The sequence below is a fragment of the Triticum aestivum genome, chromosome 7D, assembly GCF_018294505.1.
Source record: "Triticum aestivum cultivar Chinese Spring chromosome 7D, IWGSC CS RefSeq v2.1, whole genome shotgun sequence".
NCBI lineage: Eukaryota > Viridiplantae > Streptophyta > Magnoliopsida > Poales > Poaceae > Triticum > Triticum aestivum.
Window position 1 is genome coordinate 336,181,819 of NC_057814.1, and position 16,805 is coordinate 336,198,623.

The 16,805-nt window shown below is 47.3% G+C and overlaps 1 long non-coding RNA gene across 3 annotated transcripts; it reads left to right on the forward strand.

The window, feature by feature from the left end:
• Positions 1 to 1,616: 1,616 nt before the first annotated feature.
• On the forward strand, positions 1,617 to 6,710 carry LOC123165934 (uncharacterized). 3 transcript variants are annotated; one of them, XR_006483291.1, is made up of 8 exons: positions 1,617 to 2,975; positions 3,073 to 3,339; positions 3,589 to 3,854; positions 3,939 to 3,985; positions 4,075 to 4,395; positions 4,488 to 4,588; positions 4,890 to 5,235; positions 5,326 to 5,943. It is a non-coding gene; the product is annotated as an uncharacterized lncRNA (long non-coding RNA). The 3 variants fall into 3 exon arrangements; XR_006483290.1 differs by adding an exon at positions 6,446 to 6,710 and having other exon boundaries at positions 1,618 to 2,975; positions 3,589 to 3,985; positions 4,885 to 5,235; positions 5,326 to 5,860; XR_006483289.1 differs by having other exon boundaries at positions 1,620 to 2,975; positions 4,885 to 5,235.
• The last annotated feature ends 10,095 nt before the right edge of the window (positions 6,711 to 16,805 follow it).

The following is a 16,805-nucleotide window of genomic DNA, read 5'->3' on the forward strand; positions in this document are numbered from 1 at the left end:
CTATCCTTCCAGAACAAGATCCTCTTGCCATCCCCTACTGATATGGAAACTAGACTATCAAAGACCTCTCTTGCCTCATCATCGACAATGAGCTTCAGTCCCTGCCATGGGCAACCTTCGTCCGTTCTTCGGAGACATTCCCATCGCACGCGAAGAGCAAGTGCCTGTAACCTTAGATTCTTAACTCCCGGACCTCCGAGATTATACGGCCGACAGATCGAGTTCCACGCCACCAGACACTGACCCCCATGAGATTTTTCCTTTCCTTCCCAAAAGAAGGACCTGAGCCACATGTTTATGTCTTCATATACCCATTCTGGTGCATCCAGGATCATAAGGATTTTGCTCTTCGATTTTGCAATCGAGCCTAGAAACTTTAGACTTGGCCTAGCTGACAGCGGAACGCTGGAATGTGTTGAAGCTGGAGGCGAGGTGGCGAGTTCATGATCTTTGCAACACTCATTGTATATCCTTGACATTGATAGGGTGATGTGAATCCATGGAAGGTTGAGGTCTACCGTGGCGGGTTATAAATGATTTCGTATGAGTTGTGTCAGTAATCCGGCCGATGGTTCGTCCCGCCTGGTTGTTGAAGTTAACCAAAACACAATGGCGGCGACTTGTGCGCCTGTCCATTAAGCCATCTAGTGCAGGCGGAGGCTGATAATATATTATTATTTGTTCCAGAGTTGTTGGAATAAACCGGGCCGTAGGAGCGGTGACTTGCGTGCCCTCACTAAGCAGCTCGTGTGGACGGATGCGACTCTGGTGTGTTGATGTAGACTGGACCACGGAGGCGGACGATATAGACGATTGCGGCGTTGGAAGCAACACGGACTCAGGCGAGTCGACGTAGGCGACGGACAGATGAGTCAGCCATGGGCTCAGTCTGGCGAACTGATGTAGACCGAGCCGCAGGGACGGCGGCTTGCGCACATCCGTTGGACAGCGAGCAGGCGCAGCCCCGATGAGTCGATGTAGACCGGGCCGCATGGGCAGCGGCTTGCGTGATTGTCCATCGGGTAACACGGCATGAACGGACGCAAGTGCTTCTGGTGCGTTGGCGTGCAGCCCAGATCATCATGTATATAACATGTACGGATAAAAAATATCAGTGTTGGCAGCACCTGGTTTTTCGTCAGACGTAGCGATCGAAGCAAAATTGCTCATGCAGTTTTAATGGCCTTCACATCCACCCATGCATCCACATCAAGTTTTGGAGGGCATGCTCAAATAGTACAGTACTTCTTTGTACACCAATACTCGTCTTAGCTTTGGCTGATTCCTGTATGCACCGTTCGAACTGTTTGTTCCTTGACTTTGAGACAGCAGCGACATGGCACATCCTTCTCCAGGTAATGGTTAAAATCCAAATCATAGCTAATAATCAGCTCTACTCCGGACAGCGGAGAGGCGTTCTTGCCAGCCAAAAAACCGAGGGGAAACCATTTGTTGACCTTTCCCAAGAATCGATTTATCTGCAACCTCCTCAAGACTACGAGTTAATGAGGCATCAGGGACAAGTTCGCATTAGTGTCTACTCCGGACAACAGCATCAGTGGGTGGTTCTTCTTTGGCACCTCCAAAACGCGAGCCGCCACTTGGTGCTCGGCACGGGCGCGTAGTGCAGCTCGTAGTCGCACGCTGTGGCCGCAAAGGCAGAGGCGAGGAGAGGCAGGGCAGCTTACGGCGGAAGCGGAGTGAGGCGGGGGCACTGCGGAGGCGGAGGTGCGTCTGGCTCGAAGACGGCGGCTCAGCAGTAGGTGGAAGGCCGGCTGAGGTGAGGCTCGGTAGCTGGAGACGAGGTTGCAACCGCGGAAGCGCGCGGCCGCGGTCAGAGTCGGCTGAAACACGGCGACCGCAACTCGTCGCGGGAAGGCGACTTGAGGCAAGGCGGCTCGAGGCCGGCCACGGCAAGGGCGGCGACGAGGTCGGGCGACTCGAGGCGGCGCGGTGGCAGAGGCGGGTCGAGGCCGGGGGCTCGAGGGAGAGGCAGGCCCGCGGGCCGACTCGTCGCGGAGGTGACGCTGCGTCGGCAGAGGCGTGCCAGGCAGGCCATGATGGGGTGAGCCACGGCGGCGCCGGCTGCTGCTCGCAGCAGGGTCAAGGCGGCGGCGACTTGAAGCCGCGTAGAGAGCCGCCGTGGCGAGGCGAGGTCGAAGTGGTAGCGGGCGGCTCGCGGCAGGGGCGCTTTGGCACTAGAGGTGGCTTGGAGGCCCCCCGACGGTGAGCGATGCGGTGAAGCCACGGCGAAGGTGACCGAGGCGCATGCCAGCGCGGAAGGAAGTGGTTGTCCAGCTCGAGGCGCGGTGCAGCGGAGCACGTGGAGGCGGCTGGGCGCGGCGCGGCCGTGGACAGAGGCGTGTTATTGCGGATGGGCACGGGCCGGAGTGGAAGCGCTTGGGCCGGAGCGGGGCTCGAGGCTGCTCTGGCGAGGGCGGCTCGCAGGCAAAGGCAGCGACGTGGTGGTGGCTCGGCCACAGCCGGTGGCTCGAAGGAGAAGACCCAGGCGGAGGCCGAGTCCGTGGCCTCATCCACTTCCCGTCGTAGCCTTCCCTTTTTTCCGCAAATGATAACGCCCACATGCGGCATGAAGAAATATGGCCGTGGAGTAACTGGTCCCGAGCACATATGCTTGGGATATCTGGGCCAAGCCTTTATACGGAGAGTTTAGAAACGCTGGTAAATGTGTACCGTGTTATGGAATATATACGTGTCAGGCCTTGTTTGTGGGCCAGGTTTGGGGCATAGGCATAGTGGTTTCTGGACGGCCGTCTTGCACTAACGGGCTGAGCCGTGGCCCAGGTTCGCGTATTTCAGTCTGATCTATGGCTCGGATAAGTCGCTCCTGTCAGAGCGAGTCAGCCTCGAATGGATGTCGAGAGTCTTCTTCCCCAATGCGATAACTCGCAAGGGAGAGGCTGAGGGAGTGTGAGAACAGGTGACGGACGCGCAATGGAGTTCCTCATGCAGAGGTATGTCGACCAAGCAATTTGTTTTTTTTTCACCCTAGCTTGCGATTTGAAGGCTGGAGCTCAGGTGGCTGAGGTCTATTCGCTTTATCTAACACAGATCGACTCTGATTGAAAAGCTCGGGGAGAGTTGGTCCCGGGAGATACACTGGCGGATGGTACCAGGCGGACGTTGGTAGAGGTGGCGCCGCCGGAGGGCACGAGTGTGAGCGATGAAGGGTTGATCTGAGGCGCATCTGGACTGGCAAGGAGCAAAGATGGTCGAATTTGCAGGGCGGCTCAAGCTGCAGCAGGTAGAAGGTTCGCCTCCGACTTCTGAGTTGTCGACATGGAAGATGAATCCCCAGGCTCCTGGATGGAATAAGAGGTGCGAGGAATTGAATTTAAATTGAGAAGATGTGCCATGAAGAATTTCAACAACTTATTTTTTGGCGGTGTATAGTGATGCGATATTGATTGAAATTGTTGGTGTCTTTAATACATGGTCTGATATGAATTAGTGTTAAAGCTTGATGTTTTGAACGATTAATATAATCTAGCAGATATGTAGTTATAACTGTAATTTGATGGGCAGTGAATCAAATTGGTTGACAGAAACATTTGAAATCCCTTTCAGGCTGAGAATTTGTGTTGCCGCTCCTAGCAGGACCGCTTTCCCAAAATCGCGTTAGTGCATTTGAGAAGGCAGTAAAGGTGTTCATAGAAAACCCGACTGAAAATGTTATCTCTCCAGCGCTGGGTACTACTTTTGACTCGCTGGGTGAAGCATATGATTTCTACAACTTGTATCCTTGGGAGAAGGGGCTTGGGATTAGGTATGGTAAAATCCAGCTCAATGATGAGAGGAGGAAGTGTATGCAGGAAATTTTCTGTGGATGCTCGGTAAGGAACAACATTCCGCTAGGTGATGCTAGTTTACTGGATGCTGTTCTGGAGATCAACGCAATGCATGTTCATACTTTTCAGGCATCATCAGCTTGCTCGGCAACTTGGAGCAGAGCTTGATGCGGAATGTGAGAATAGCAAAAATGTTTGATTTAAAAATATTTACTGATTACTACATGTAAAAGTAACTGATAATTGTGTGCGTATGTTTTTGCAGATGAGATGGAGAGAGCAACCCGCGCACCGACACTGAATGTGCAGACGGGTTTGGTTCAAGGGGTTATTGACATCTCCGACGATGAAATCAAAGATGAAGTTGATTTGGAAGAAAGCAATGATGACGTTGATTCAAAAGAATGGTCTAATGATCCTAAGCATGGTAATCTTATTGAGACAAACAGAAGGCTAAGGGAGCAAGAGTAGAAAGATGCAGAAGTCGTGAAGATGTATCAAGAAATGTATGATAAAAATGTTGATCTGCAAGAAGAACAAGGCCGTGAGGTTGCAATCATGTGTCAAAAAATGTATGATCAAAATGGTAAATGTGGCTGGAAGTCAAATGAGGTGATGTGATACATTGTGGTCATGTGTTGGACACAAAGCAACTAAGCCTTTTATGTTTTGCTACAGGTACCGAAGCTCAGATCGCCAATGCATTAGCAACATAAAACTTGCTCAGGAGGTTGAGCCTGCAGGTCAAGAAACAAGCCCCACAGAGGGTGGCCATAGAGGTATGTTAGCAAACAAGGTAGATTAGAGATTGAGTGTGTCATGCCATAGGGTTATAATTTTTCAAGTAAAAACACTAGCACAAGTGTGAAATATGCTGACACTGATTTAGCTGCTCTGTCAACTGTGGTTGCAACTGTTCCGGTTAATGAAAAAGCCGATGAGAGTTGCCATCACTGGCAGGCAAATATCGGAGGTTAGGCGCACCGAAAAATAGTTGGAACATGCAACAAAACTTTTAAAATGTGTTTTTGGATTGCAGTTTGAATATTTACTACAAAACAACTCTGCTTTGCAGGACAGGCGTACATTAGTGGTGCATCCCCGATAAGGAACATGAGTTCCCTAAAGGGGCTATGGAGACGGAAAGGGAAGAAGAAGTGGAACAGAGGATCAAAGAGGAAGCAGAAGGTGTGGTTCTCCAACATTGTGGAGACCATATGCCTATCAGATTCCTCTGAGAGCGAAGACAGTTCTAGCGATGATGGAACACATCAAGCAGGCATGACGATGAGCTCATACATCTTCCTGGTAGCAATAAAAGATGGTTTTGATACATCGGTGGCAAATGACATTCTGTCGGCGAGGTCAATTAGGGCGGAAGAGCCACGGATAGCCATGTCAAGAAATCCAGCAAGCAGTGGAGATGGTACGGGCCTCCATGATGTCGTTAACGATCATGTTTTTGTAAGGAATTCTTTTCTATTAGATAGTTTATATTAATGTTCTGCAATTGTAGTTGTTGCTCCGCACAGACGTGCAAGGAAGTTATGTGCAAGGAAGAAGCTGAGGAAGTCATGGCCGCCGATCTAGTTTCTTGCGGTGCGGTTGGAGAGGAGAAGAGCATCAAGATGCAGGCAGACGCAGACATCCGCAAGCCCACTTTGTCCACGCTGCAAAAAAGGTAAACAGACTCGTGGAAGAGCCACAGGATTTAAGTGGGTTGGACAGACTTATCCTGCCTGATGTGCTAGGCCTGCCTAGCCTGCGAGGAGAGAGCACATATAAGTGAATAGATTGGCGGCTGGTAGGGCAAGCTTCCGCCGTTCCCCACAGCTAGGTCGGCGTCTCGCTCATCCCTGCTGGCGCCACCCCTGTTTCCCGCTCGTCCCCGTGTGCACTGTCTGTCTCCGCCCCTACTACCTTCTCGCAGCCACCCGTGGATCAAGATGCCATGTGTTGCGGTGGATGAGCACAAGAATGCAGCAGAGGAGGAAAAGAATCCTGCGTGGGAGGGTGAGGAGGACAAGAATCCGGCGAGAAAGGAGGTGCAGGTACAGGTTTGATCCTCTCTTCCACCCATGCTTAATGTGATCTATATATTTAGCTGTGGGATTTACTACTCACTTTTTCCTGAGATTGCACATCTGAGTGAGTTAAATATGAAGTATCTTCATTTGTATTGCCTTCTGATCCATTGTGATGTGCCCAGTTCATTCCAAGTAGTGATGACTGATTGCCTACGTTCTATTGGGTTAGTAGGTGGAATCAGTGAGAAATGATGGATGACCAGTGTATATGTGCATAAGTATGTGACTAAGATTGGGTTCCAGCTCCCAAGTTATTATTGATAGATGAACTTGCACTGAATGGGGTGCTGTTACTACCGATGAATAATGTTGTTAGTTAATCTCTTATTATATGCACTAGTAGGAAATACTGCTGAACTTAAGTGAAAGATGTTCCAGTTGATGAAGGAATCTTTTCTGGTCCAAGTGTATTGCAAATACCAGAGGCATCTTAAGATTTGTTCTGCCCTGATTCTTTCAAATGTGATTTATGTGTGTTTTGTTTCCTCTGTTTTCTTGATGGGGAGCATGTTCTCGAGTACTATAATTTTTGCCCCGTGGTCTGAGCAGTTCAAGGGAAGCAGCTGGTCTTCCCTGGCATTAGAAAGACTACCAGTGTGGACACAACAAGTATGAAGTAACTGAAGAAGATAGAAGGACATTAACCGGACCTAGCGAAGATAGTGTATTAGTGTGTTTCAGTGGGTGTAAACAGTTAACTGTTGAGGTTGATGCTGCCAACTTTAAGGCTGCAATTTCTACTTTTGGGTTTGTTTGACAAACGAAATGATGTTCCTTGCTGAGAAAATTCATCCATATCCCTTTGTCCTTGAATTTTTTGTTGATGATGCATGCATGTTATTATATACGTAGCAGCAGCAGGGTGTTAAGAGTCAGCATTAGCATTGCAGGCATCGTGGACAGCTCAGTGGTGGACGAGGGTAGCCGCTAATCATGCGATTAGTGATCACGGACTCTGACCGACGCCCCGCAGACGGCAGAGAAGATCAGGAAGAGGATGGATGTGGACGTCTGCCATTAGTGGGACCAGGCCTGAGCCGTGGCCCATAACTTGCACGGTCGGCTGAGCCGGTTATCCTGGGACGCGCCCGTGGCATTGAATGCGGTTGATAGGTTGGACCTAACGTAGAGCTAGGATGGATATACTATTCACAATACAGAAGAGTATACATGGGTCGTTGTGAATCTTGAGGCCAACGGAGGACTGAGATATGCAGTGCATTTGAGCTCGAGCTCAGAATAGCACTTTTGCCCAAACGCCTCCTTTATCATTCATTTTGTCACGTTAAAACAAATGACGGATTCTTTTGGTTTCGGCTTTAAAATGTTTTATCTCCTAATTAAAAAAGCCAATTAAAATCCGTTTTCACCATTAAATCCGTCTCCACGTGATCTTCAAAATTAGATCCCATGTTGATATGTTTCGACGAAAAAAAATTGGCTAAAAATTATCATGATCTTTACACTAAAGTTGCCATAGTGTTTACACTAAAGTTACCATGTGGCAATTTCAGTTTATAGATCATGGCAATTTTAGTATTTTGACCATAGAAATTCCAGTACTTTGACCATGAAAATTATTTTTTGTATGAAGCATGGCAATTTTAAGTGCATGTGTCATGGCAATTTTAGTTTAAGGTTAATGGCAAGTCTAGTTTCTTAATTTCCCGTTTTATAATATGTAAAAATTACTTTTAAAGATAGAAGAAACAATAGTTGAAATATATCATGGCAACCTCAGTGTAAACGCCATGGCAATTCATGTGCAATAGACATGGCAACTTTCAACCCACCAAAAAATGTCGTCGAAACATATTGATATTATATCTAGTTTCGAAGATCTCTGGATTTAATGATGAAAACGGATCTTAAATCGGATTTTTCATTTAAGAAATAAAATATTTTAAAAATAGGAAATGCAAAAAGATTTTCACATGCATGTATGCGGTGACGTGGCACAATCTGTGTGTTGTAGGGCGTGTGGGTGGGTGTTACTCCCACCACATGTGTGGGCTTTATCAGCGTCCTTTCTTTTTCTTCATCCAGATCCGACTCACTCTTCTTCTTGTTTTTGGACGCTGATAACGCCCACACGTGTGGTGGGAGCAACACCCACCCGCATGCCCTATAACACACAGATTTCGTCACCGCATGCATGCATGTGAGATTTTTTTTTGGATTTCCAGTTTTTAAAATGTTTTATCTCTTAAATGAAAAATCCGATTGAAGATCCGTTTTCACCATTAAATATATCACGACGAGATCTTTAAAACTAGATCTCATATCAATATGTTTCGACGACATTTCTTTGGGGGTTAAAAGTTGCCATGTCTATTGCACATGAATTGCCATGGTGTTTACACTGAAGTTGTCATGATATGTTTCAGCTATTTTTTCTACCTTTAAAAGTAAATTTTGACATATTATAAAACGGGAATGAAGAAACTAGACTTGCCATGAACCATAAACTAAAATTGCCATGATACATGCACTTAAAGTTGCCATTGTTCATACAAAAAATAATTTCCATCGTGAAAGCAGTCAAAATACTAAAATTGACATGATTTATAAACTAAAATTGTCACATGGCAACTTTAGTGTAAACATCATGGCAACTACAGTGTAAACATCATGGCAACTGTTGGCCAAAAAAATTCGTCGAATATATCAACATGGGATCTAGTTTTGAAGATCTCGTTGAGACGGATTTAATTGTGAAAAACGGATTTTTAATTAGATTTTTTATTAGGGGATAAAAAAAAATTCAGCCAAAAACCAAAAGGATTCCCGCTGATGTCATCTGTTTTGACGTGGCAAAATAAATGATAATGGAGTTGTTTGGTCCATGTTGCTTCGTGCCACACGTGTGAGGGTTATCATTTGGTTTTTTTTGTTGGATAAGTATTCCTTGCATGATATGATCAGCACGCCTCACACTAGAAATCGACTCCTTGCTTTAACATACTCCCTCCATTCCAAAATATAGTGCGCCCGCGCTTTCCGAGGTCCAACTTTGACCATAAATTTAACCAATGAGACCGACTGCGACGGGAGAAAAAAAATTATATAATTGAAAACTTCTTTTAAATACGAATTCACTGGTATAACTTTTTCTCCCGCCGTAGTCGGTCTCGTTAGTTAAATTTATGGTCAAAGTTGAAGCACGGGAATAGAGGAAGCACATATTTAGGAACGGATGGAGTAGTATTCATCTTGACACATTTTTTTAAAAGTGCTACACCTTTGGTCAGACATGACGTTGACCGAGTTGTCCACTTGAGCATCATAGGGGCTTGCAGTACTGCACATGGTGATGCTTTTGCCTCGGTATACAGACTGCGATAACTGTAGTTTTGACTGATGTTTGATCTCTCCACCATGAGTTGATTTCCAGATCGCAGATACATACGTCTTTCTGGTACTGCTGCCCAGTTTTTCTTTTCTTGCATCACCAGTCATGGAAATTTGATTTGTCTTGGGTCAATCACGTCGTCTGCCCCACCGCGAATGAGCCCGACAGTTTCTTTTCTAGCCCGGGTAACAGTATCCTCGCGGGGCTGGTAATACCAAACTTTTTCAACCGACTCATGATCTCGATAGCGATGTAGATCCTTCGTGTCGGCTCTTCTTTATCTACCAAATCGCGAGCTTCTCGAGAGTGCGTCCTCCAAGAACTCAACACTACCGTCTGCGAGCCTCATGGTGGGCGCCAACTGTCGTGGTTTTGTCACGGCAGATGTCCTAGTGTGACGACTTAGTCATAAGGCCAACACATCTAAGTGGTAGCTTGAAAGGGGTTGAGCGGGACGAGAGACGCGAGATTTTACCCAGGTTCGGCCCCTCATGGTGAAGGTAAAAGCCTACATCCTACTTGGTTAATATTGATGATGATGACGATCTTGGTTACAAGGGCGATGTTTCGCTGCTCTATCTCGAGAGCATCTATTTTGATCTTGTCTAAGACTTGTCTGTCTGTCTGTCTAAAACTTGTCACTCTTGGGGTGCCCTGCCCCTCCTTGTATAAGTTGAAGGGGCGGGTTACATGTGGAGTCCTAGTAGAATTAGGACTATTCTATTACAAGTGGAATCCTAGTCTTCCTTCCCTTGTAAGGGAAATATTCCTTATGTCTTTCCTCTAAGCCGGCCCATCATAACATGAATCGGCCTTCCCATGAGCCGCCTTCTGGGCCGTCGGGTCTTGTTGTTCATCTGACCCGCCTGCCGGGTCACCAGTGAGTTGCCAAGTCCGGTCGGGTCACCAGTGAGTCGCCAAGTCCGGCAGGGTCACCAGTGAGTCGCCCAGTCCGGCCGGGTCACCAGTGAGTCGGTCCGGCCGGGTGATACATCAGTTCCATTTATGCCGTGGGGTATATCCCCGACACGCGCACCCCGAGTGACCGCAGTGCAACATCACCTTCGACTCCGAAGACCACCCCAGATCCACGACCGCAACAGGAGTGCTTCCCATGTTGTGCACCCCCACCATCGACAACGTTGTGGATTTGTGGTCACCAAGATCCTCATCGATGGAGCCGCCAGCCTCAACGTTATCTCCATCGAGACCTTTGAGACGCTTCAAGTGACCTATGATCAGCTGATGCTGACCAGGCCCTTCTCGGTGGTGACTGATGGGTGTACCATCCCTTTGGGGCGGGTGTGCCTCCCAGTCACCTTCTACACCCGTGAGAACTACCACACCGATCTCATTGACTTCGATGTGGCGCACATTGGCCTACCGTACAACAACGTCCTGGGTTATCCTACGCTCACCAAGTTCATGGCGGTGACCCACGCGGCTACATTGTTATCAAGATGCCCGACTACAGCGGCGTTATCATCATCGTCAGCGATGAGAAGGACACGGTTTGTGCCCTCAGGCGTGCCTACAAGGATGCAAGGGCCGCACACTCGGGTACCGAGGGTGCGTCCGAGCCTCGTGAGGCCTCACCTGTGATGAAGAAGCAGTTTTCTCCCAGGACCGAGCTGAAACAAAGACGGTGTCGGTCGATGGTAGCGACCGCGGCCCTACCTTCACCATCGAGCCCCCCCCCCCCCCGAACAAGAAAGTGCACATGTTGCCTTCCTTCGTGCAAACTCAGACGTGTTCGCTTGGAAGGCATCTGATTTGTCCGGGGTCCCGAGGGAGGTAATCGAGCACCACTTGGCGGTCTGTTCCGACGCCCGCCCCATCAAACAAAAAGTGCGGCGCCAGGCACCAGAGAAGCAAGAATTCATTATCCAAGAGGTGCACAAGTTACAAGATGCTAGGGTCATCCGAGTTGTGCGCCATGCTAAGTGGCTTGCCAACCCAGTCATCATCCCGAAGAAGGGCGGAAAGGAGCGTATGTGCATCGACTTCACAAGCCTCAATAAGGCCTGCCCCCAGGTCCCCTTTTCGCTGCCGCGCATCAACAAGATTGCAGACTCCATAGCCGAGTGCGACCTCCTATGCTTCCTGGGTGCTTTCTTAGGCTACCAGATGATCAAGATGGTGGTGAAAGACGTAGAGAGGACGGCCTTCATGTCCCCTTGCGGTGTATTCTGCTACACTTGTATGCCCTTTGGCTTGAGGAGTGCCGGCGCCACCTTCCAGTGGCTGATGCGCATCACTCTGGGGCCTCAGCTGGGAAGGAACGCGGAGGCCTACGTCGACGACATCATGGTCAAAACGCGTGAGGCGAGGACGATCATCGATGATCTAGAGGAAAGATTCGCCAACCCACGTAAGGTCAACCTAAAGCTCGACCTCGACAAGTCATCTTTGGAGTCCCCTATAGCAAGCTCCTCGGCTTCCTCATCTCCCACTGGGATCGAAGCCAATCCAGAAGAAATCAAGGCCATTGAGAAGATGCGCCACCCCGGACTCTAAAAAAATGCAACGACGGGGTGTCTGGTCTCCCTCGGGCGCTTCTCCAAGTTCAGCGAGCGAGCTTTGCCGTTCTTCAAGCTCATGAAGAGGTCCGGCCCCTTCAAGTGGACCCCTAAGGCTAATGCAACCTTTGAAGACCTCAAGAGGTATCTCACGAGCCCGCCTATCATGGTTGCGCTGCACCCTCGCGAGCCCTTGCTCCTTTACTTGGCGGCCACCCCCAGACGGCCAGTGCGGCGCTCGTCGCGGTACGGGAGGAACGCGTCGCCACTAAGGAGAAACCTTCTGAGCCTCGTGAGCCCTCTCAGCACCCCGAGCCACGCGAGCACCCCAGGCCCTGCGGGCCTCGCGAGTCTCATGAGTCACCCAAGCCTCGCGAGCCGCCCTTGGACCAAGCTATCACCGCGACCTTGCGCCTCATTGAGCACCCCGTGTACTTCGTCAGCAAGGTGCTGAGGGATGCGCACGAGCGCTACCCCATGCAGCAGAAGCTCCTCCTCGCGCTTCTCGTCACCTCCAGGAAGCTGCGCCACTACTTCCAAGGCCACCCCATTAAGGTCATCTCTACGTACCCCTTAGAGCGAGTCCTGCGCAGCACCAACGCTATCGGCCGAGTCGCCGAATGGAACATCGAGCTACATGCCTTCCAGTTGGAGTTCTCCACCACTAGGGTCAACAAGGGTGTGCCTCTTGCTGACTTCGTGGTGGAATGGACGGAGCCGTACGAGGAAGGTCCCCGTGAGAACAAATCCCTCCTACCCGGGGATGAGGCGCCAAGTGGCCGGGTCATGCACTTTGACGGCGCCTTTTCCAGGCAAGGCGCGGGGGCTAGAGTCATGCTCACCTTGCCAACCAGTGACAGGCTCTACTACGCTATCCAGCTCTGCTTCAGGCACGACGAAAAAGTCTCCAACAACATCGCAGAGTATGAGGGCCTCATCGCTGGCCTCAAGGCCGCCGCTGCCCTGGGAATCAAGCGCCTCACTATCATGGGCGATTCTCAGCTCCTCGTCAACTTCTCCAACAAAAATTGCAAGCCCAAGGACGAGCACAAGGCGGCCTACCTAGAGGAGGTACGTAAACTCAAGAAGCATTTCCTTGGCTTGGAGCTGCAACACATTCTGCGCGGCATCAACAAGGAGGCCGACGACATCGCCAAGCGAGTTTCCCGCGGCGAACCCCAGATCCCAGGCATCTTCGAAGAAAAGCTCCTCAGGGTATCAGTCGCACCACCCGCCGTCAGCACGACGCTGCTCAGGTTCCTCCCGTGCTGCCCACGGGTGTGCCAGACTGCAGCCCAGCCTCGGGAGCCCACGCGATGCTGGCACTGGAGCCTCAAGTGGACAGCTGGGTGGCGGAGTTCAAGGCTTACCTGCTCCATGGTACCCTCCTTGCGGAGGACGCGGAGGCGGAGTGCGCTGATGCGGCTTGAAGCTACGTCGGTATTTTCCCAAAGAGGAAGGGATGATGCAGCACAACACGGTAGGTATTTCCCTCAGTGATGAAACCAAGGTTATAGAACCAGTAGGAGAATCAACCAACACAACGTAAACAGCACCCGCACACAAATAACAAATACCCGCAACCCGACGTTTAAAAGGGGTTGTCAATCCCTTTCGGGTAGCGGCACCCCAAGATAGGCAAACGGACGTGATAAGAATAAATTGCAGCAAGGTATTTTTGGTTTAATAGATCTGAAAATAAAAGCAAAGGAAAAGTAGATCGCAAAGGCAAATATATGAGAAAGAGGCCCGGGGGCCGTAGGTTTCACTAGTGGCTTCTCTCGAGAAAAATAGCAAACTGTGCGTAAACAAATTAATGTTGGGCAATTGATAGAACTTCAAATAATCATGACGATATCCAGGCAATGATCATTATATGGGCATCACGTCCAAGATTAGTAGACCGACTCCTGCCTGCATCTACTACTATTACTCCACACATCGACCGCTATCCAACATGAATCTAGTGTATTAAGTTCATGGAGAAGCGGAGTAATGCAATAAGAACGATGATATGATGTAGACAAGATATATTTATGTAGAAATAGACCCCATCATTTTATCCTTAGTAGCAACGATACATACGTGTCGGTTCCCCTTCTGTCACTGGGATCAAGCACCGTAAGATCGAACCCACTACAAAGCACCTTTTCCCATTGCAAGATAAATAGATCAAGTTGGCAAAACAAAACCCAAATATCGGAGAAGAAATATGAGGCTATAAGCAATCATGCATATAAGAGATCAAAGAAACTCAAATAACTTACATGGATATAAAAAGATAGATCTGATCATAAACTCAAAGTTCATTAGATCCCAACAAACACACGCAAAAAGAGTTACATCATATGGATCTCCAAGAGACCATTGTATTGATTATCAAAAGAGAGAGAGGAAGCCATCTAGCTACTAACTACGGACCCGAAGGTCTACAAAGAACTACTCACGCGTCATCGGAGAGGCACCAATGGAAGTGGTGAACCCCTCCGTGATGGCGTCTAGATTGGATCTGGTGGTTCTCGACTCTGCGGTGGCTAGAATTGATTTTCGTCGACTCCCCTAGGGTGTCTGGAATATTGGGGTATTTAAAGAGTAAAGTGGCGGTCCGGGGCACCCGAGGTGGGCACAACCCACCAGGGCGCGCCTGGGCCTCCAGGCGTGCCCTGGTGGATTGTGCTCCCCTCGGAGCAGCCCCTAGGTGCTTCTTCGGTCCATTGGTTGTCTTCTTGTCCAAAAAAATTTCCAAAAAGTTTCGCCGCGTTTGGACTCCGTTTGGTATTGATTTCCTGCGATGTAAAAAACATGCAGAAAACAACAATTGGCACTTCGCACTATGTCAATAGGTTAGTACGGAAAAATGATATAAAATGACTATAAAATAATTATAAAACATCCAAGATTGATAATATAACAGCATGGAACAATAAAAAATTATAGATACGTTGGAGATGTATGAGCATCCCCAAGCTTAATTCCTGCTCGTCCTCGAGTAGGCAAATGATAAAAACAGAATTTTTGATGTGGAATGCTGCCTAACATGTCATCTCGTATTCTTTTCTTTATAGCATGGACATTTGGACTTTTATGTGATTCAAGGCAACAGTCTAGTTTTGACATGATAACTTAAATACTCAAGCATATCAACAAGCAACCATGTCTTTAAAAATATCAATGCTAAAATAAGTTATCCCTAGCCCATCATGCTCAATCATTGATCCATTCATGAAACACAGTCACATATTAACTACACCCAATACTCAAGTACGATCATAGTGCCTCCTAGTTGGTGCTTTTATAAGAGAAGATGGAGACTCAAATTGGAAATAAAAATTGCATAAAGTAAAACAAAGGCCCTTCACGGAGGGAAGTAGGTATTTGTAGAGGTGACAGAGCTCAAAGCGAAAAACTTAGAGATAAAAACACTTTGGGAGGTGTGCCTTTCCCACCAACGAAAACGACTTAGAGTTCCCAACACTTTCCATGCTAGATATATCATAGGCGGTTCCCAAACAGAAAATAAAGTTTATTCCTTTTTCCACCATACTTTCACTTTCTATGGCTAGCCGTATCCATGGTTGCCTTCCATACCAACACTTTCCAAGGAATTTATTATTTGACAACATAAAGTAAATTCATTTTTTATTTTGGGACTGGGCATCCCTAATACCTTTGTCTTACTCTCGTGCAATGACAAGTGAATAAACACTCATCGTGAGAATAGCACATCTAGCATGGAAAAATATTAGCCACCCCTCACCGCTCCGTGAGCGGTACGAACACACAAAAGAGATGTTTATTTTGAAAATTAGAGATGGCACAAATAAATTTGCTTAGAATGACAAAAGAATATCGCATATAGGTAGATATACTGGACTCATGTGGCAAAACTGGTTTAAAGGGTTTTGGATGCACAAGTAGAGATCATACTTAGTGCAAAATGAAGGCTAGCAAAAGATTGAGAAGTGACCAACCAAGAAATGAATAATCTCATAAGCGAGCATTAAGCATAATTAACACCGAATAATGCACCACAAGTAGGATATAATTTCATTGCGTGACTATTGACTTTCGTGCTTTCATAGGGAATCACAAACCTTAACACCAATATTCTTACTAAAGCATAATTACTCATCAACATGACTCACATATCACATCATCATATCTCAAAACTATTACTAAGAGTCAAATTTATTTTGTCCAATGATCTTCATGAAAGTTTTTATTATATCCTTCTTGGATATCTATCACTTTGGAACTAATTTTCATGTGTTGCTTTTGATAAGCTCAAACAAATATAAGTGAAGATCATGAGCATAATATTTCTTTCTCTCAAATTAATTTAAGTGAAGCAAGAGAGAATTTCTTGAAAATTTTACTAACTCTCAAATAAATCTAAGTGAAGCAAGAGAGCATTTCTTCAAAAATACTAAAGCACAGCGTGCTCAAAAAGATATAAGTGAAGCACTAGAGCAAATCCATAGCTCATAAAAGTTTAGGTGAAGCATAGAGAGCAATTTTAACAAGGCATGGCATAATTTTGGCTCTCTTAAAAAGGTGTGTCCAGCAAGGAATCAAGACTAAAAACACAAAATAAAACAAGCAAAGACTCATATCATACAAGACGCTCCAAGCAAAACACATAGTATGTGACGAGTAAAAATATAGCTTCGAGTAAAATACCGATGGTCGTTAGAAGAAAGAGGGGATGCCACTCGGGGCATCCCCAAGCTTAGTTTCTTGCTCTCTTTGGATAATAGCTTGGCATGCCGGGGCATGCCCAAGCTTAGGCTCTTCCTACTCCTTATTCCTTCATCCATCGTAAGATAACCCAAAACTTGAAAACTTCAATCACACAAAACTCAACAAAACCTTCGTGAGATCTGTTAGTATAAGAAAGTAAATCACTACTATAAGTACTGTTGCAACCTATTCATATTTTATTCTTTCATTATATCTACTGTATTTCAACTTTTCTATGGCAAAAACTCATCAAAGAAAACCATAGAATCATCAAAACAAGCACACAACGCAAGGAAAA